General features: G+C 40.4%; 2 long non-coding RNA genes across 2 annotated transcripts; one reads left to right on the top strand and one right to left on the bottom strand.

The window, feature by feature from the left end:
• The first annotated feature begins 2,448 nt into the window (after positions 1–2,448).
• On the top strand, positions 2,449–5,770 carry LOC138355757 (uncharacterized). The gene is made up of 4 exons (XR_011224029.1): positions 2,449–2,482; positions 4,101–4,154; positions 4,995–5,070; positions 5,629–5,770. It is a non-coding gene; the product is annotated as an uncharacterized lncRNA (long non-coding RNA).
• Positions 4,353–18,492, bottom strand: LOC138355756 (uncharacterized). The gene is made up of 4 exons (XR_011224028.1): positions 18,298–18,492; positions 14,882–15,045; positions 13,537–13,635; positions 4,353–5,694 (listed from the first exon to the last, which is right to left on the bottom strand). It is a non-coding gene; the product is annotated as an uncharacterized lncRNA (long non-coding RNA).
• Positions 18,493–19,919: the final 1,427 nt, after the last annotated feature.

Here is a 19,919-nt window from a genome sequence, read left to right as displayed (position 1 = left end):
GTCAACAGATGGCGTAAGCTGTATCTTATGGCCACTGTTGACCAGCCAGTTGATAGTGTTCTCGTCTGCCGACAGATGGCATCAGCTGTGTTATTATTACTTCCGAATTCCCTTTAAACACTGATCTACAAATCCCTTGGCTTATGATAAGGTTTTATACCATTTATGATAAGTATTAGATAACTGGAGTTCCACAATTACTTTTATTTATCAACTGTTCAGGATATCATCATATAATGTCTGGTTAGGACGTACTGCTCTCGATTGATGAAGAGTAAGCCACCCAAGAGGTGGCACGGGCATGAATAGCCTGTTAATGCTGCTTTCATAATATTATTCAGGAGGGTGGGGGAACTATCAAGTGAAAGCGCAAAGCCATTACGACTATATAGCACTCGGAAGGGGTCAGGATAAGGATTTGGGATGGGATGGGGGAAAGGAATGGTGCCCAACCTCTTGGGCGGTCGGGGATTGAACGCGGACCTGTAGGAAACGAGACCGTCGCTCTACCGTCCAGCCCAAATGGTTAAGTGTAATATTATTAAAACAACAATTTACGCATTTAATAACAGAATTTCACACTAAAAATACTTGGATATATCGAAATTTGGTAGTGAATTCCAATCTAGGAATCTCCTGTGACTAAACTGTACTTTTTAATCATTTTTATGTACTTACGACTTATTATTAAATTATTAAGTACTTACTATAATTATTAAATAAATTATTTTATTTAATATTTAAATTAAATGATAAAATAATAGGTAATAATAAATCATTGTGTAGGGGACAGGCAGCCAGTGTGTATATACATGCTAGGCTTATACCAAGGTGCCACAAAGGTGCCACAAAGGTGCCAAATTAAAGACTGGGAGCTGCCGGGGCGGGCCCAAGGGCTGCTGGCGGCCCTGGCCAGGCTGAACTTCCGCGCCCTTATAATTGTTCCGAACCTTAATGGAATCTGACCCATATATCAATCAGGTCAACCCATGTGTTGCGTTTCCAATGGTCGCCCATGTTAGAATCGGTGAACGCCCTAGTAATATTGTTGAAAACATCTTAATAACTTATTAAACCAAAGGTCTTTTTATGTCAGAAGAACGGCAGAAACTGGATCTATATATGAAAACTCTTTCAGGACAAAATTTAAAGTAAAACTAAAGATATTTGTAGTTGTAAAAAAGGTGCATTTTTCATCGGTCGTAGAGCCGGAAATCCGCAATATTCATCTCAGAACAATGCTTATTTCACGCAGAATCGTTAATAAACGTAAGATTTTTATACGTCTCAAGAAAGATAGAAACATAATCTTCATTTTAAATGCCTTACCATGGGCATATTTGTATTTAAAGCGAAGATACATGTATTTTTCTAATCGGCGAGCTCCGATCCCGCACAGATCGAGCAACGGAGTAACTCTCTCTCAGAACAATGCTTATTTCACGTAAATTCGTTAATAAACGCAAATGTTTTTATATGTGTTGAGGAAGATAGAAATATAAGCTTCATTTTAAATACTTTACCATAGATATATATAAAGTTCTAATGAAGATACATGTGTTTTAATAATCGCCGAGCTCCGACCCCGCACAGACTGATCGACAGAGCAACTCTCTCTCAGAACAATGCTTATTTCACGTAAATTCATTAATAAACACATATGTTTTATATGTCTCAAGAAAGAAAGAAATATAAGCTTCATTTTAAATACTTTAACATAGACATATATTTTTTTTTTTTTACCCTATTGATGAGAACTACAACCTAATGAAGATAAATGTTAATTTTATGTAGATACTGTAATAAACGAAAGTTTTTAATGTCATCAGAGAAGCAGAAATATAGGCAAATTTTAAATCCCTTGTCATAAATATAACTGAAGTGAAAGCAAAGATATATGCATTTTGATAGTTACAAAGACAGCTCTTTAACACGGGTGGAACACGAACAAGGGGAACTTAGTACCCAAATGAGCCACAGAGATATTAGAAAGAATTTTTTCAGTGTCAGAGTAGTTAAAAAATGGAATGTATTAAGTAGTGATGTGGTGGAGGCTGACTCCATACACAATTTCAAATGTAGATGTGATAGAGCCCAATAGGCTCAGGAACCTGTACACCTGTTGATTGACGGTTGAGAGTCGGGACCAAAGAACCAAAGCTCAACCCCTGCAAGCACAAATTAGGTGAGTACAACTAGGTGAATACAGCTGAGGGGCGGGACCAAACAGCTGAAGCTCAATTCCCTACGCATAACTAGGCGAGTCCATAGGAATTACCGTTTGTCCTGGCGCCATCTATGTTTTGACAGCAGTATTACTAATGTTCCCACGTTATGTGATGATCGCTATACGGGTGTTACGGTCAGTTGCTCTTCTATATATGTTTATGGACAACGTACGGTGATTTGAGGCAATTTGCGGCCAGAGTAAAATAGTATCCACGCGGTGAGTGATGCTGTGTACTCGACCAGCGGGTGAGAGGTAAGTTATATCGAACAATTATGGGGAATAGATGGGTTATTTTAATCGTAGAATGTCAGGTAACCGGTAACTACACAGATGGGGTAGTGTTTTCTTAAGTCATTATTTACTAAAGTGGAGCATTACATTATGCCTTTAGCTGAACAAGTCTACTGGTGGGGGAAGTAGACGGGTTTTATGAAAGTATTTTGCCTAAATATTTGTATTTGGTTAACTAGTTCACCCGTTACCAGGGAGGGTGTTCCTTTAATCTAATCTAAAAATTCTAGCCGGACAAAGTGATTAAATATAGAAATTGAATAGAACTTAGTGGTTTGCCAGGGTGCTTAACATTTAGTTTAGTTCACTTACTATGCAGCCCATGCTTAAAGAATGCAAGTTTATCATATTGAATTTACCGTAGTTTTACTGCATTTAATATACCGTTTTTACCCTATTTAATTATGTCGGGTAAAGGCCGGTCGTGGAAAGTTCCTAATATAGCAAGTTTTAAAGGAAAAGTTTGAGTTAACTTTAACGCTTAAGTTAGTGACCAATTAGCTTGGTCTATTGTGAGGAAAGTTACTAGAATCTAACATTGCAAGTGCCATTTCTCTACTCTTTTTTTGAGAAATGACTAGATACATGAATCGCATAGTTTTATTACTAAATGTTCATGGATTAGGTTGCATAGTTGAGGAAATGGTGATAAGGTTTGATTTTGTGTACCTTGACTTCAGCAGAGATTTTGATAGGGGCTCGGATCATTGGGAATGCTGACTGAAGTTGATTAGGTCATGGCTATACCAAAGAAAATTAGTATAAATGGGGTTAAGTTGGGAGAAGTGTTGTAAGTAGTGCCTAAAAGCTCTCCTTGGACCTCGGTTATTCGCAAGATTATGGTTTAGACTGCAATAGTTGCAGAACCCATTCTTCTAAAATAACATCCCATATGATAAAAACTTCTGCTTTTAATAAATATTTCTAACTTTAATATTAGTTGGCTTGCATGGTGTTAATCATTCCTTTGGCAGAACTGTAGCTAAATTGTTCCCACAAAACATTTAATCCATTAACAGTACTGTATCAGGTTCATAAAGAAATTTATAATAGACCAAGTGTGGTCATAAGTGCTGCAGATGGGGGAGATGAAACCTTACACCTGCAGAGAATATGGCCTTGTATAGTTGCTAGTGTAAAAATATTACTAAATTTAGTAAAATCACATTGTCTTGGTAGTATAGTTGGGTTAATTATGAATTTTCAGACTAAAAAGCTTGGTACATAATTCAACAGAATAAATTTGTCCCCCTAGTAGTAAGCAGTGGTTGCAAAAGAATAATAATTTGTATATAAATTTTGTATTGCTTGTATTCAAATGTTATACATGGTTGTTAAATTAAAATTTGTTTGCAGTGTTCCAGAAAAATGTTCATGACTAAAGTTGTTGGAAAATAAAATTTGTATAGGATGTTGACTTGAAATGACTATAGCTTTGTTTGTAATTAATAAAGATGGGACAACAAGATACTTGGTGTGCCATTTAAAACGGCAACTGTTAAACTGGTGGTACAGGTATGAACAAAATAACATCGCTATGCACATAACTTTTTAGTAATATTTACTGTTCACATGACAGGTTGTGGAAGGTCCTGGCAACAAAGAGCTGCAGGAAAATACTTGCAGATCTACAGTAAGTAGTGTTGTGTACATTGGAATTAGAGGGTAGAAGTTAATTGCTAAAAACCTATTAAATATTAGGTTATGGAAGTCTAGGCTTAGGCTAGTGGGTACCATATCTGCAAGTTGTCCTTTCAGGAATGTATTGAATAGAATGGTATGTTGAAATTGTGAAAATTGAAATGTGGGGCATTAGATCTTAAACAGCATAGTTGAGGGTGTTTTATTAATAATTTTAATGAAATATAAATCTTGTTTAGTTAACATTAAATGTTTGTTAAATAAGCTTTAATCTATAAATGTAAAACACTGTTAAGGGTAATCATGAGTCAAATAAAGTTAATGGCAGGAAAAGTTTTGTTCTAAGTGATGGTATTTTTCCCTTGAAAGTAAAAAAAATTATTCAATGTTTACTTTAGCTTGGTTTTAAATTCATATAGTTTTCCAGAATGTGGTTTGGAAAGTCCAGAAGTCCCTCTGTCAGTTGGAAGAGTTAATTGCTTAAACAGAATCAGGCGAGTTGTAGTAAAGGTTAATCTGAATAGATTTGCATAAAATTAAAAAAATGGTAATAACTTAAACAATATAGCATTGGCTAAGGATAAATGTAAATTGCCATTTAAGTGCAGTTGTGGATAGTTTCTCAAATGACATTTACTGAAACTTGGCAAATTGATGCCATATATTTATATTGCTAAATTAGATCTTTACTACTGCTACTAGAATATGTAGGAAAGGTAAATTCCTTAAAGAAATATTTTACATCTGAATTTGTAAAGTACTGAATGCTAATTTGAAAAGTAAAGCCAGATTGGGTTTAAATCTGAAATTAATTTGTTGAAATATTTTTCAGGTGAAAGTGATTATGATGCATGGACTGGCTTGGAGTGAGGCTCCTTTACTCTGCAAAAGGAAATCTACAGAAGTGGGTGAGTTTGAATTTGATGTTTTAGCTATATCAATGACCTAATCTTAATTCTATTATCTAGTCCATTTATAGGTGTGTAACCATGTCCTACTGTTACAACCCACAGGGGATGATGCAGTTTGTACTGATCCTACCCCATATCATAAAAGGGGACCAGGCAGTCCTGCAGATTTCCCTGGCTTGGCTTTTTCAGAGCTTTGCTCTACTACCCATCTAATAGATGGACTAGATTTGCATAGGTTTAGGGACCCTTAACAATGGTTACATTGTTAATTCTCACAGGGCTAGTTTGCTGAATGGGTGGATGCATCTAAAACTTTAGTGCCTGGCATGCATTGTACAGTGCTTTCAGTAAAGCATATGTACAATGTGTTGATGGCACTAAAGTGGTGGATGTAATGCACCCATTCAGGGAACAAGCTCTGCACTAAAATCAGAGGAAGGGATAGGCCTTGCTGAGCCAAATCTTAAAAGATTGGCTGTTAGGATTTTTTGGGCTTATTATTAGGCATTGGTGATAATAAAAGTAGTCCCTGTTTAATGTTTTTTTCTTTTACAGGTGATTGGCTCTGGAGTTGTCTTGGCCTTTTGGATCTTCTGTTCATCTAGGAGCATCTCTCACAACCTGAAACGGTAATAAATATTAGATGTATTATAAATACTGTATGTAAAACTTATTAAATAAAACAATTTTAATGAAACTACTTTATATACCTTATCCTGAAATTATGCTGGAAATTATTGTTTACTACTATTGATGCAATGTTTAAACATCTGAAATTTTTTTTACTTTGAAAATAAATACTTGGTAAAATTTACATTTATTTGTAACTTGTTACATAGGTGCATGCAAAATGCATTGAAAAGATGTAAAAGTGGACTACCTATTCAATTTACATAATATTTGTTAGTTTGCAAATTAGTCTTTAATATTTCAAAGTGGAAGAAACTTTGGTCAATATTTTAGTTTTCATATTTGAAACTAAATTTAAAGCTATGAAACACCTAAGCTTTGTACAAATTATGATTAAATTAACTAAAGATCATTTTTCTAATGTTTTGTAAATTTAACAATGACACTGAAGCATCTATACAACATGGTTTTCAGTGTCTTTGGTAACTTAAATTTAATCGAAGCTCTTAAATAATTTGTCTGCCAAACTTCAGATATTCTGAAATAGTTTACCTAGATTAAAACCATCATTGTTTGAAAGGGCAAAACAGATTACTGTCAATTAGTTTGACCTAACATCTGCAAGGTCTTGAAGGAATGGAATTTTTTTGTAAAACTTTTTGCTAAAAACAAACCCTGCCTAATGAACCTGCTCATTTTTTTTAGAAATGGTAATTGCAACATTACCAAAGGCCATTGTTTTAATAGCCAAAGTACCAAATGAAAGACCAAGAAGCAACAAACGGGTGCATGGTAGAAAGGACAAAAGAATGGTTACGAGGACCCTTTCATTTGTTAAAGAAATGACTGGGGAAAAATGCTGTCATACCACAAGGGGTCTTAACCCTTGTCATATACATCACTGACATTAATCTAAATATTACCAACCACAAAAATTGCTGATAACATGTTTATAAAAAAAAAATTAAAATAAAGAATATAATATCGAGGCCTAAATGCAGATCTCTAACTCTACAAATAGTAACAAGACTGGCAATTTCTTAATATAAAACGCAAAACATCCAAGACCTTGCACGTGAGCCAGAACAATCCATATCGCAACTACCACATTAAAATGAAACAATGAAGGTAAGGTAATTACCAAAAGAAGGCACCAAACCGGGAAGGCCATGTAGCACTATCAAAGTGCGAAATAATCAGAGGGCGCTAAATATTACCAAGAATGCCAATACGAGAACAAAAACGCATAAGGCGAACGATATCAAAAGTATCCGATTCACCTAGAATTCTATCGAGGGACTGTCGGAAAGCAAGACATTCAACAAGGATATGCACAACTGTAAGAGGGACAACGCAATTCGGACAAAATGGAGCGCCGCCCTGCTCCTTAAAGTGACCGTGGGTTAAGCGGGTATGACCAACCCACAGCCGTGCCAAAGCAGTGTCCCTACGGTGGTAGGAGGAAGGCCACGGGGACACACTAAGTTTGAGAGTACGCAGCTTGTTACCAACAACCCTGCCAACGGGGAAGAATGAATAACAGGATAATAGTCGGAATAAGGAATACCTTTACGGGAGATGGGACAAGAACGGATAGCTTCCTTAGCGGCAGCAGCCGCACGCTCATTGAAACACCAATATGGCTGGGAACCCAGCAAAACTCTACTGATTTAAATTTACTAGAAATAAGAAACAGCCAATGTTGAATCTCAATGACCACCGGATGGACAGGATTAAAGGACCCTAGAGCCATGAGGGCACTACGAGAATCAACTACAACCACAAAGGAGGAATGAGAAAGCAAGAGACGAAGAGCATAGAGAATAGCATAAAGTTCTGCCGTAAAGACGCTAGCCTCCGAAGGGAGGCTACACATGTAAGTACAGTCAGGAAAAACAACAGTAGCCCACACCATCCGCAGACTTAGACCCATCAGGGAAGATGGAAATAGAGTGGGAGTGCGAAGAAAAGTGCTCAAGGAAGAGGCTTTTCAGAATTGTAGGAGGGGTAAAGGCTTTAGTAATACAAGTCAAGGACGTAGAAAACTTGGGAAGGGGGACTCTTCACGGAGGTAATGAAGGAACAATACGAGGAGAAACATTAGAAATATGAACAGAAAGAGAATCCTGTAAGCGAGATAACTGGACAGAAAGTGGGAGACAATGAAGAGGAACAGGAACCACAGGAGGAGGAAAAGTCAATGCACGACAGAGGCGAGAGGAAGGATGTTGGAAGGACCGTGCAAGATAGCGAAGACAGTAGCGATCACGGCAGTCCTGAAGAGAGAGAAAGCCAGTGTCAACATACAAACTAAGGGCGGGAGTCGAACGAAAGCCACCAGAGCCGAGATGGAACCCAGTATGGTGCAAAGCATCAAGATGGCGAAGAGTAGAAGGAGAAGCAGAAGAGTATGCAGGGCAACCATAATTGAGTTTAGACAGGACGAGAGAGGAGTGCAAATAGAGGAGCGTGCGCCTATCCGCTCCCCAAGAAGTATGGGACAAAACCTTAAGGAGGTTAAGGGCCTTAGAGCATTCAACTCGGAGGCAAGAGATATGGGCTGACCAAGACAAACGAGTGTCAAAGACTAACCCCAAAAGCTTCGCAGAATCCCTGTACACAATGAGATGACCATAAAGCAACAACAATGAAGTAAAGGTCCTTTCAGTAAGAATCTATCATTCACTGAAAGTTGCTGCAGTTAAAAATAAAAGAAAATACAAGTCCCTAGAAATAAACAAGCAACCTTTTTGACTAAGGAAAAGAAGGTAGTTATTCTACTGTATAAATCTAAGTATTCACTTAGATAACTGTATCCAAGCATAGAGGTTCCCCCCCCCCCTTCCCTTTCAGAAAAACATCTACTTTCGAAAAAGTTTAACATTGGCCAACAAAAATGATTCCAGAACTAAATTGCCTAATACCAGGAACAACCGAGAGCCATGACAAACACTGCAACCCTCTCCTACCCCCAAGTCTTATGCTATTTATGATCCAAGGTAATTTGAGATACTATACTGTACTTCCTACAGACAAGTCTAGTGAGAGGGTGATTTCCTGGCGATTAAATTGAAGCCCGATACAGGTGTCAACGAACATTAGTCAGCCCACTTGTCAGCACAGTGGATAACTAATGACATCATAATCTGCAGTGTTGTATGCCTCCCTGTGGCCATTTAAATCAATAAAACACAGGGTTGTGGCAATGTTTACAGCATAAGGCAAGGTATAGAGGAATCCTGGAATGCCATGTAATGTGTAGTCCTTGAATGTGCTTTAGGCAACCAAATTGAATAACAACATTTCTGGTGTTCGGCTATATAATCCGAGTTTCTCATTCGGTATAATGTTTTAAACCTAAAATAGGGGGCCTCGTAGCCTGGTGGATAGCGCGCAGGACTCGTAATTCTGTGGCGCGGGTTCAATTCCCGCACGAGGCAGAAACAAATGGGCAAAGTTTCTTTCACCCTGAATGCCCCAGTTACCTAGCAGTAAATAGGTACCTGGGAGTTAGTCAGCTGTCACGGGCTGCTTCCTGGGGGTGGAGGCCTGGTCGAGGACCGGGCCGCGGGGACACTAAAGCCCCGAAATCATCTCAAGATAACCATTTTTTTCTCAAGATAAATAGGAATTCACTTTAAAGGTCAATTTATTTGGAAAGTGCTAACCAGATTCCAAATTACTGAGCTCTGAAAGTACTACGAGGCAAGTTTAACCGAATGAGTGTTTGCCTATCTATACCCCCATGAGGTATGTGACAACACTGAATAAAGAAAGGGTCTTTGAGCATTCACCGTGCAGGTATTTGACATGACCAATATAGCCAAGTGTTAAAGATCATTCTAAGCAGTTCTGCACAATCCATATACTATCAATTAATATAATTGTACAATGGTGCTTGGTGGATAATATTTCCTATTAAAACTCATTGGACAACTGTTTGTATTAGACATTTTAAACCTACAAATGGTAGCCCTAGATATCGCACTACAGTATTAATTACAAGATGAACAATGTAAAATCAATACCACAACAGCAAAGGATGACGGCTTTTCAACAACCGACAAACACACAGGTCTAACACCAGCCATCCCGAGAGAGGACGTCCCAAGCATGTACACCCCACAACTTTACATCACCTTTGCTACCTCACGCGAGCACGCAACAGCATGAGGATGCCATACTCCCAAACCAACTCCATGCACTTTGAGGCTTTAACAACTCAACATTTAAAAAGTTGATTTAAAAAATCAAACACCTGAATTTTTCCCTAATTAAATTTACTAGGGAAATGCACACCAAGCCATGAAACTTACAATGAAGATGAACAAACTACACACAACTGTCACCAAACTTCCACATACCACCCCCCTCTCACTCCTGCCCTCCCTCCTTAGGTGCTCTGATTGGCTGAGCACCTGAGCCACCACCACTCACCTCTTGTTGTGAGAGCCTAAAGCATGTTTGGTTGCACTTTAAAAGTTCCCGAGTGTACTCGCCTAATTGTGAGTACCGCCTGCCCGGTTCACCCTTTTGTTTTTCAATCTACCTCAATTTACCCCTTTACAGTCAAATATTATGCAAAATTCTGTTTAAGACTTGTCCCTTCTTAACTTAAATAACTGCTTTGGTCATCTGCAATCTTTCTAGGTGGGTAAAAATGACTCTTGAGGCCAGAAAGGACTTATCAGACGGCGATCATAACAATACGGTACACACACAAAATTACAACCTGATATACACCAAGCAGAAAATCCACTGGAGCTGTGAGGCGACGTAAACCCTTGCCCAAGGCACTGGCAGCTGCATACTCTACCACAGTATATTACTGACTTTGTAAAAGTCTTACAACCGGATTTCCCCATAAATCACAGCAAGTTTTGAGGCCCCTCCTTGAGTCAACGACTTACGTAAGACCTACAAGCACTCAGGTGAAGGCTGAAGCAGTTCAACACCATACGCCCCAACTTCAAATACACAGTTGAGAGGCGGGACCAAAACGTGATTTTCTGTGTGTGCCTGAAGTTGGGGCATACGGTCTTGCTTCACTCTTCACTTTACCCTTCACCGGCGTACTTCAGGGGTTTTATTTAATACTTGGACTGGCTTCAGTAGGGCCTCCAGACTTTCTGTGGCTTCACAAGTGTCACGTGAATCCCCTGCATAGCAGTGGAACTGCCTTTTCCCTTCACCTTCAATGCCTCTGCACTGGAAGTATACATCTACACCAGCCCAGAAGAGTCATCAGTCCTGCCACCTCTCCATACCCCCCAGGGCCTGGCACGGCCTGGTACGACTCAGAGGCAAGCCGGGCGCCACTGCTAACTGGCAGTTTGTCCCCACAAACAAGCAGTTAGCCGCCTTCAACTGACAGTGGTACAGCTCAACACAAAGGCACCGCCAGCCACAACGAGCAATTTGCTAGTTGACCAGATGTCCACCTCGTGTTGACACTGGATGAGTCATCACCGCCGGACTATATAAAGAGCGCTGCCTCCCTGGAGAGGCAATCTCTCCCTTAGTGCTCTAGGATCACCTTGGTGTCTCTAACCCGTCGTCCACTTCCAGCCAACATCATGTGACTGATGCCATGGTGGTATGGTAGCTGTCTTCAGAACACCAGTATATCTTCATACTTTTATTCATTGCTTATAGTTTATTTTTTGCATTTAAGGTCATACTAACTTGTTCACCTTTGCATTACATGATAGTCAAGTATTGTCATGTGTTATTTTTGTTCATTACTATTTCAGTAAATTGTTTAATTATTTATTTGATAATTTTCATTTGTTTCCACCTGCAACTTACACACTGCAAGGCCAATTGCAGCATTTCTTTCATTTATGTGAGGGAGAGCCATATCATCTTGGATCAGTATAGCTGTGATACCATAACCCGTCACACAAGATATCCAGTTGTAAGACTTTTGCCATCAGTGGTGGTAGAGTATGCAACTGGCATACCTTTGTTACAGGTTCGCTTCATCTCACAGCCCCAGTGGATTTTCTCACACATTTGAATACATGAAACAACTTTATTTGATACATTCCAAACCAAAGTACTGTACAGTACAGTAATTATCAAACCATCAAATGTGTGGGATAATCATAGTGCGCTAAATATCACTAACGTCGCCAATACAAGAACAAAAACGCATACGGCGAACAATATCAAAGGTATTGAATTTACCAAGAATTTTATCGAGGGACAATTGACAGTGAGGGATGGTCGGGAAGCAAGACACGTAAGTCCTGGAAGTCAGGACATGTAGAGACAACGGTTTGGACAATAAGAAGCAGGGCAGCGCTCCATTAAGTGCCCGTGAGTTAAACGTGTATGACCAATATACAACCTCGCCAGAGCCGTTTCCCACCACCGGTTACGGTGGTAGGAGGAAGGCCACGGGAACACACTACTCTTAAGAGCACGCAATTTGTTACCAGTAACAGAAGACCAACAACCCTGACAACGGGCAAGAATGGGGAAATGAATAACTGGGTAAAAGTCATAATAAGGAATACCTTTACGGGAGATGGGACAGGTGCGGATAGCTTCCTTAGCGGCAGTGTCCGCACGCTCATTTAAGAACACACCAATATGGGTGGGAATCCAGCGAAATTCCACTGTCTTAAATCTACTGGAGATAAGAAACAGCCAATGTTGAATTTCAACTACCAAAGGATGGACTGGATTAAAGGATTCTAGAGCCATGAGGGCACTGCAAGTGTCAACTACAAACACAGAGGAGGATTGACAGCGAGAAAAGAGTTGATGAAGAGCATAGAGAATAGCATAAAGTTCTGCCATGAAGATGCTAGTCTCCGGAGGCAGGAGACACAAAGGTGCAGTCAGGAAAAACAACAGAGTAGCCTACACCGTCTGCAGACTTAAGACCCATTGGTGAAGACGGAAATAGAGTGGAAGTGTGAAGAAAAGTAGTTCAAGGAAAAGGTGATTTAGAACTGTAGGAGGGGTAAAAGTTTTAGTCATGTGGGTCAAGGCTTACAGAATTTAGGAACGGGGACCCCTCCATAGGGGCAAAGACGGAATGACACAAGGGGAAATATTGGTAACACAAACTGAAAGAGCATTTTGTAAGAGAGACAACCATACAGAAAGAGATAGGTGGTGAAGGGGAACAGGAACCACAGGATGGGTAAAGTTCAAGGCATGACATAAGCAAGAGTGAGGGTGCTGTAAGGACCGTGCAAGGTGGAGAAGACAGTAGCGATCATGGCGATCCTGTAGAAACAGGACGCCAGTTTCAACATACAGGCTTAGGGTAGGTGTCGAAGGAAAGGTACCAGAGCTGAGCCGTAACCCAGTATGATGCAGTGTGTCCAGATGGTGAAGGGTAGAAGGAGAAGCAGACGAGTAAACAGGGCCATAATCGAGTTTAGACAGAATGAGAGAGGAATGTAAAGAGAGGAGCAGTGTCGATTAGCTCCCCAAGAAGTATGGGACATGACCTAAAGTTAGTTAAGGGCCTTAGAGCATTCAACTTGGACGTAAAAAATATGGGGCGACAAAGACAAAAGAGTGTCAAAGATTAGCCCTAAAAGCCTTAGCAGATTCTTTGTACAAAAGGGGATGACCCCTGTTACCTAACAGTAAATAGGTATCTGGGAGTTAGCTGTTACAGGCTGCTTCCTAGGGGGGTGTGTGTGTGGGAGAAAAAAATTTTTAGTAGTTAACCACTGAACTGCTCTGTCTCCAAATAACACCCTGGTGCACAAGAAATAAATTCTTTCCAAAAATTTTTTTTCTCTTCATATATTGTTAAAATGCAGAGTCTGATCACGGGGAAACTAAACAAAAAATATTGTATGTGACTTTAGCTGCGATGGAGCTGGGAAGTTGAGCAAATTATGGGCGCTGAGCGTTGGAGCGATGGGGGTCTCTCGGCCCCGCCACCCCGTGCGACGGCAGTTGCTGCGAATAAAATGTTGCGCAATTATTTTTTAGTTTCTCATTCATTTCTTCTTTTTTTTTGCTGTAATATTATTTAAAAGTGTGCAATTTGTGGAATTTATATAATTCAAAGTATAGAACATTGCTATGCTCAAAATTATGGGCCTCATATATGCGACATATTCTACAATCAAACAGTGTTTTTGCTGTTATTACACTATATACACACATTGTATATACCCATCTACGTATGTATTCACCATAACGATCCACTATGTTGGTATGGTGAGCCCAAAAAACATGAGTGAGCTGCCACACCCTGCCAGTCCTCCCTCCCTCCTCCAACACATTACTCGCCAACATTCCTCCTCCCAAAATACTGTTATTGTGTTTATTACACTATTTACACACGTTATGTATAAGTATGTACATGTTTTATTCATGTACATACGTACATACTTGCCATCTCCTCACCTCTCTCTCTTGCCTACTTAATGCTCTTGCTTCCCTCATCTCATCACAATCGACTTTATAATGGTCCAGGACGGATCGAAATGTCGTCGTCTATTCAATTTCCAGTGTGTGGTTTGGTCAACAATGAAATCTTCATGCAAGATCTTATAAAGAAAACCCCTAGAACGAGTTTTGCAGATACTGAAAGAGTTTAAGGTGAGTAGGGGATGGTTTGAGAAATTTTGAAAAAAGACGTGGTATTCATAGTGTTGTGAGGCATGGTGAGGGTGCCAGCTCAGACGAAGTAGGGGCTGAAAGATTTGTTCGTGATTTTAAAGATTTTGTAGATACTGTATTGATGGATATATTCCACAACAAGTGTTTAATTGTGAGGAGACATGGCTATTCTGGAAAAAATTGCCGAAGAGGACATACATTACCCAAGAGGAGACAGTCACTGCCCGGACACAAGCTAACTTGGGCTAACTTGTGTCAGGATAGGCTAACTCTTGTGCTGTGTGGCGATTTGAAAATTAAACCCTTGCTCGTGTATCATTCCGAAAATCCAAGAGTTTTAAAAAATATATAACGTGCAGAAAAACTGTGATGTAGAGTGGTTTGCCCTGCCATCAAAAAAATCTGCAAGAGAAAAGTTTGACACTAAAGGGCCTGCTTCTCGACAATGCTCCTGCTCATCCTCCAGACTTGGAGGATGCATTGTTGGGGCCACTTTTTTTTTTTAGGGATATTCCTGCATGGGCCCTAAGTTTCTGGCTAATGAACCAATGACATGAAGGAGGAGTTTTCAACCTACCTTGTGTTAGGTGTGCAGGGGTCAATAGGCTGAACATAATGTCAGGAGCAAAGGGGGGTGTTTGCCTCTTCAAACACAATTGTGACCATCTTCATCTCTTCGAACTATCCTAAATGCTCTCTTCACCTGTCTGACCAAATTGGGTGTCCAGACCACCTTTGAATCTGAAATTGTAAAATTTATAGTGATTTCAGAATATTCAGTCCATTTATACTAACAAAATTATATACAGTATACTGTAATTGAAATTTTACAGAATGATAAAGGCAATTTAGTAACTTTGTTAAAATGCACATGGGGGAAATACATGAAAATAGGTTAATATGGTTTGTAAGGTTGATGGGAAATGTTTATTACTTTTATGATTTAAAAGATGTATAGCCCTGATACTCCATCCTGGGTGCATTCCACCAGGTAATGACCACAGCAAAAGTTTTCCACGAGGCTCTATTGTCACACAAACTTTTCACATTTTCAAACTTGATTCATCTTTCCCCCCCCCCCCTCGTTCCAGGGGTTTTCTTTAAAAGGTCTTCATGCAAATGCCTTGGTTTCTCACAAATGATGGCCTCTGAAATGCTATCACCTACTAACTCCTTGTTGTGTATCCAAATTAATAAAAACTTTTCAACATCCTCAAGTGTTTGTGTTCTTTGTTTCGGGATTGTTGATATGCCTTTTGCCACTTTAACGCTCATAATGTGCTTTTTCTTAGCAAGTATAGTGTTTATTGTTGACATTGATTTGTTGTACTGCCTAGCTAGTTCAACAACCTGCGCACCGTTTTGACGTTTATGAATGCTCTCTTGTTTTTCCTCTATGGTCATTCTCACATGTGTTTTCTTGGCTTGAACCTTACCACTGGCTTTCTTGGGACTCATGGCAAGATATATAATAACAAATTTTATGTTCAAATAGCCAAAAATCCCAAAACAAATGTAATGCTTTATAAAGAATTCAGGCGCGATAGTTACTAGGCAGGAGACACTGGTAAACTGAGGTGCGATCACCATGCCACCACGCACTAGGTCAGCCCATACGCATATCAACAAACTCATTTCCCGAGGCAAAGTTTGTAACCCGATTCAAATTTTTCGAAGAAATTAGGCTCGTAACCCGAAAAGTTCATAAATATTCATTCGTAAGCCGAGGTATCACTATATATAACTAAAAAATTAAACTCAGGATTACTTTCAACCCCCACCCCTTTTGCTCTACTCCATCGCCACCTACCTTCACCCCCCTCTATGATGTACTCTTCTATAGACACCTACCTTTGCCCCCCTCCTCCCCTCTACTCCTCCATCATCACCTACCTTCACACCCCCTCCCTTCTCCTCCTCCATCGTCACCTTCCTTTCACCCTCCTCTATGATGTACTCTTCCATAGACACCTACGTTCACTGCATATAATGCTCCCCTCTACTCCTCCATCGTCACCTACTTTCACCCCCCCCCCCCCTCCGCTCTACTCCTCCAGGGTCGCAGACAATTTCACGAGCGTGAGAACTACGAGTTCTCTAACCACTCTCACACTCCTACTCTCTCACCAGTGAGGGGGAGGGAAGGAGGGAGGAAATGAAGGAAGAAAAGGTGGGGGAGAGAGAATAGGCAGGGGGGAGGAGGGCCTAGATACATTTCTTCCATATAGATAGGTAGACTGAGGGAGAGCTGCTTGCCAAGAGCCCTATCAGACAGGCTTCCTATTCCTCAACCCTCCCTAATATGCCACATCCTGGTCAGGACAACTTGCTCGATTGTTATTCTTGGTGTGACTCGAGAACTGACCTCGAGGCGGGGCATGGGCATGGATTATCTCCCTGGGGCACGCACCTCCCTGCCCCAGCTCTCTCTCTCTCTCACATAATCTATCAAGGGTCTAACATGAGGTCATTGTGCCTACCAGAAGTGTATATGTCCAAGGCTGGCCACCTGTCTGGACCATTCAAATGTATAAACACGTAATTAGTCTATTAAAATTATATATAATGCTACAATTATAAATTATTTTGTTCATGGTCATTCGTTTATCAGTATTTTAATATGAGGTATATATACGCATGTATGTATATGTTGACGTACGCATATATGATTATGTGTATGGAATGATTATGATTATGTGTAATCATATATGATTATATCTAATGGAATGCATTAGTAAGTGATGTGGTGGAGGCTGACTCCATACACAGGTTCAAGTGTAGATATGATAGAGCCCAATAGGCTCAGAAACCTGTACACCTGTTGATTGACGGTTGAGAGGTGGAACTAAAGAGCCAGAGCTCAACCCCAGCAAGCATAATTAGGCGAGTATATGAACGAATGCACATGTACACTTTCAAATTAATTAAGATACCTTGAGATACACAATGACTTAGTTTAAATAGTTTAAACACATTATGGTACTGATTTTGACATGCTGATGTCTGGAAGGGAGAGGGGGTGTGGGGGGTTATTGTCTGAGGTGGAGGACCAGAGGAGGGGGTCAGTGGAAGGATGGTGGCTGGAGGGATGCCATTGTTCTAATGGTTATGAAAACAATTATTGATGGCAGGAATTCAGTGGGTGTGTACTTCACCCGCACCATCACCATACTGTGCCCTGCTACAACCCCCCCCCCCCACTCCACCCATGCTGTGCGGGGCGTATTACACATTATGGGATAACCGACTGTCTGTCCATTCCTGTCTGCTCGTTATTGTAGAGGTGACCCACGTGTTACAACAATAGTACAGTAATTCACCTGGAACTGTCGTCGTAGGGAGAGGAAGGGCTGGTAGGGTAGGTGGAGCAAGTCTAGGCTCCTCAGGAAGGGTAGGACAGAGGGAATCAATGCCTCTTAGGGGTCCTATGGGCACATATCCTAAGTGCCAGTGGTGCCGGGCAGGCGTCGTCCGCGTTGGGTCACATGCAGTTCAAATCTGCCCCACTCGGCCTGCGCGGGCTGCCGCGCGGGTAGGCCGTGCGCCGTCGTCGTCCACCAATCAGGGCACAGCCCTGCCTATACTGTAAAATGTCTCCTTGGCGGGCACTTTGAATTCCCTCTACATTATGCTGCCCTTCCTTTTGAAAATTGTCTGCTTTATCGACTTCCTTCAAGACCACACGTTAGCCTCTTATCACGCCCTCTTACCACTCTCAGGGAGCCGGCTCTTCTATACAATAGTTACCACTCAGTCCCCAAGGTGAAAGTGTCCGGGCATACGACTTGTTACGTGTACTTATTTGCGATTCGTTTGGGCTGTCACGTGTGGTGATTAGTGTTGGGTAAGGCTAGGCCAGGTCAGGTCAGACTAGGCCAGGTCAGACTAGGCTAGGTAAGGCTAGGCCAGGTCAGGTCTGGTCAGGTCTGGCTAGGCCAGGTCAGGCCAGGCCAGGCTAGGCAGGGTGAGAGAAGTAAAGCGGCAGGTACTTACGTTTCCGAGAAAGTAGCGGCGGTAGTATATTGTTGATTTAGATTCGACGACATCCTGAAGCTAGTAGGTGTTGTTGTTGTGTTGATTTAGGGGCGACGACGATCGTGGGATCGGATGCGCCCACCGCATCCGATCCTAGTAGGTGGCGGCCTCATCGCTCTCGAACTTCTTGTTGTTGTAGGGGATACGAGGCACACCCAATATCCCCCTTACATTGATCACATCGCACACTAATATTTTTACTATTTCGGACACCAGATTTGTCTGTTTCGTATATGTATAATTGTTCAATATTAAAACCACAATAGAATGCTCTAAGTACTTTCGTATATTAATACATCTTCAGAAGGAATGGTTCGCTCTGAAGATGTATTAATATAAGAAAGTACTAAAGGAAATTCCTGTTTCAATTCTTCCTCCGTGGTCTGACACTCTTATTATATATTGTATATACTGAATTATATATACTATGCTTATATAATATATACTGAAATATTGTTACATTTAACGTATGAAACAAAGTATATATCTGTATTTTTAATAAAATATAAAACATTAATATTTATCAACGTATCTCTGTGAATTACATAATTTATCAGTATTGTACAGCCTGTGATCTCCACCTGGCTGGCCACTGATACCTAAGTAGCTTTCATGTGTCCGGACACCGGCGATAGGATTGTATTATTTAACTTTAAAGAGATATTTCTTGAAATGTTGTCACATTAACGTCTACATCTTCCTTCCTTCTGACATATAGATTTTAAGGTTAATTAGCATATATGGAAATAAATTACACAATTTATAGGCTGGTGTGAAGGGCTTCACACTCTTAGAGCAAGCCATCAAGAAACTGTACAGTATCAAATGCATATATCTTCGCTTTCACTTCAGTTATATTTATGACAAGTATTTAAAGTGTAGCTTATATTTCTGCCTTTCTGTTGACATAGAAAACTTTCGTTTATTACATTATCTAGATAAAATTAGCATTGATCTTCAAAAGGTTGTAGTTGTAACATCCATTATAAACAACATTATTATTGCAAACAGTAGGAGTTTTCTGATCAGGGGGAGAAAGATACTGGCAGTATGGGGCTTTAAAGTTTATTGAAGATTAAATTCTGCAGAACATGTAAATATATAAAGTAAGAATTAACAGTAACAATTCCAAGTCCGAGGACTAGATTTAAACTAAAAAGTAAAACCCGTAGTAATTATGAGACCTTAGCCTATAGTGACATGGAAACATTCAGTCGGTCAGGTGAAGCAGTCGGTCAGGTGAAGTCACAGTGAGAGGTTGTGTTAACCGGAGCTCCTGAGTGTTGTTATATTATCATAGCAATATGGAAGTTGTAGTGAAGGACCTGGTGACTCTAGTGGGAGCCCTGAGGACAGAGTTGGACTCTCTGCGGGAGGAGGTGCGTCAGCTTAAAAAACAACGAGAAGTAACGAAGGAGGAGACCAGCAGTAAAGGGACCTCGTCTTGGAGAGTTGCGAAAGACAGGGGCCTTAAGAAGACTTTGATAAAGCCGCCTTCAAACGCCATAGCAACTTCAAATTTATTTGACGTTTTGGAGGACGAGTGCTGTGGAGAGACTGTGGATCGCGCAAAAGGGAAA

The sequence above is a fragment of the Procambarus clarkii genome, chromosome 69 (assembly GCF_040958095.1).
Source record: "Procambarus clarkii isolate CNS0578487 chromosome 69, FALCON_Pclarkii_2.0, whole genome shotgun sequence".
In the NCBI taxonomy this organism is placed as follows: domain Eukaryota; kingdom Metazoa; phylum Arthropoda; class Malacostraca; order Decapoda; family Cambaridae; genus Procambarus; species Procambarus clarkii.
This window is presented reverse-complemented; position numbering and strand designations above follow the sequence as displayed.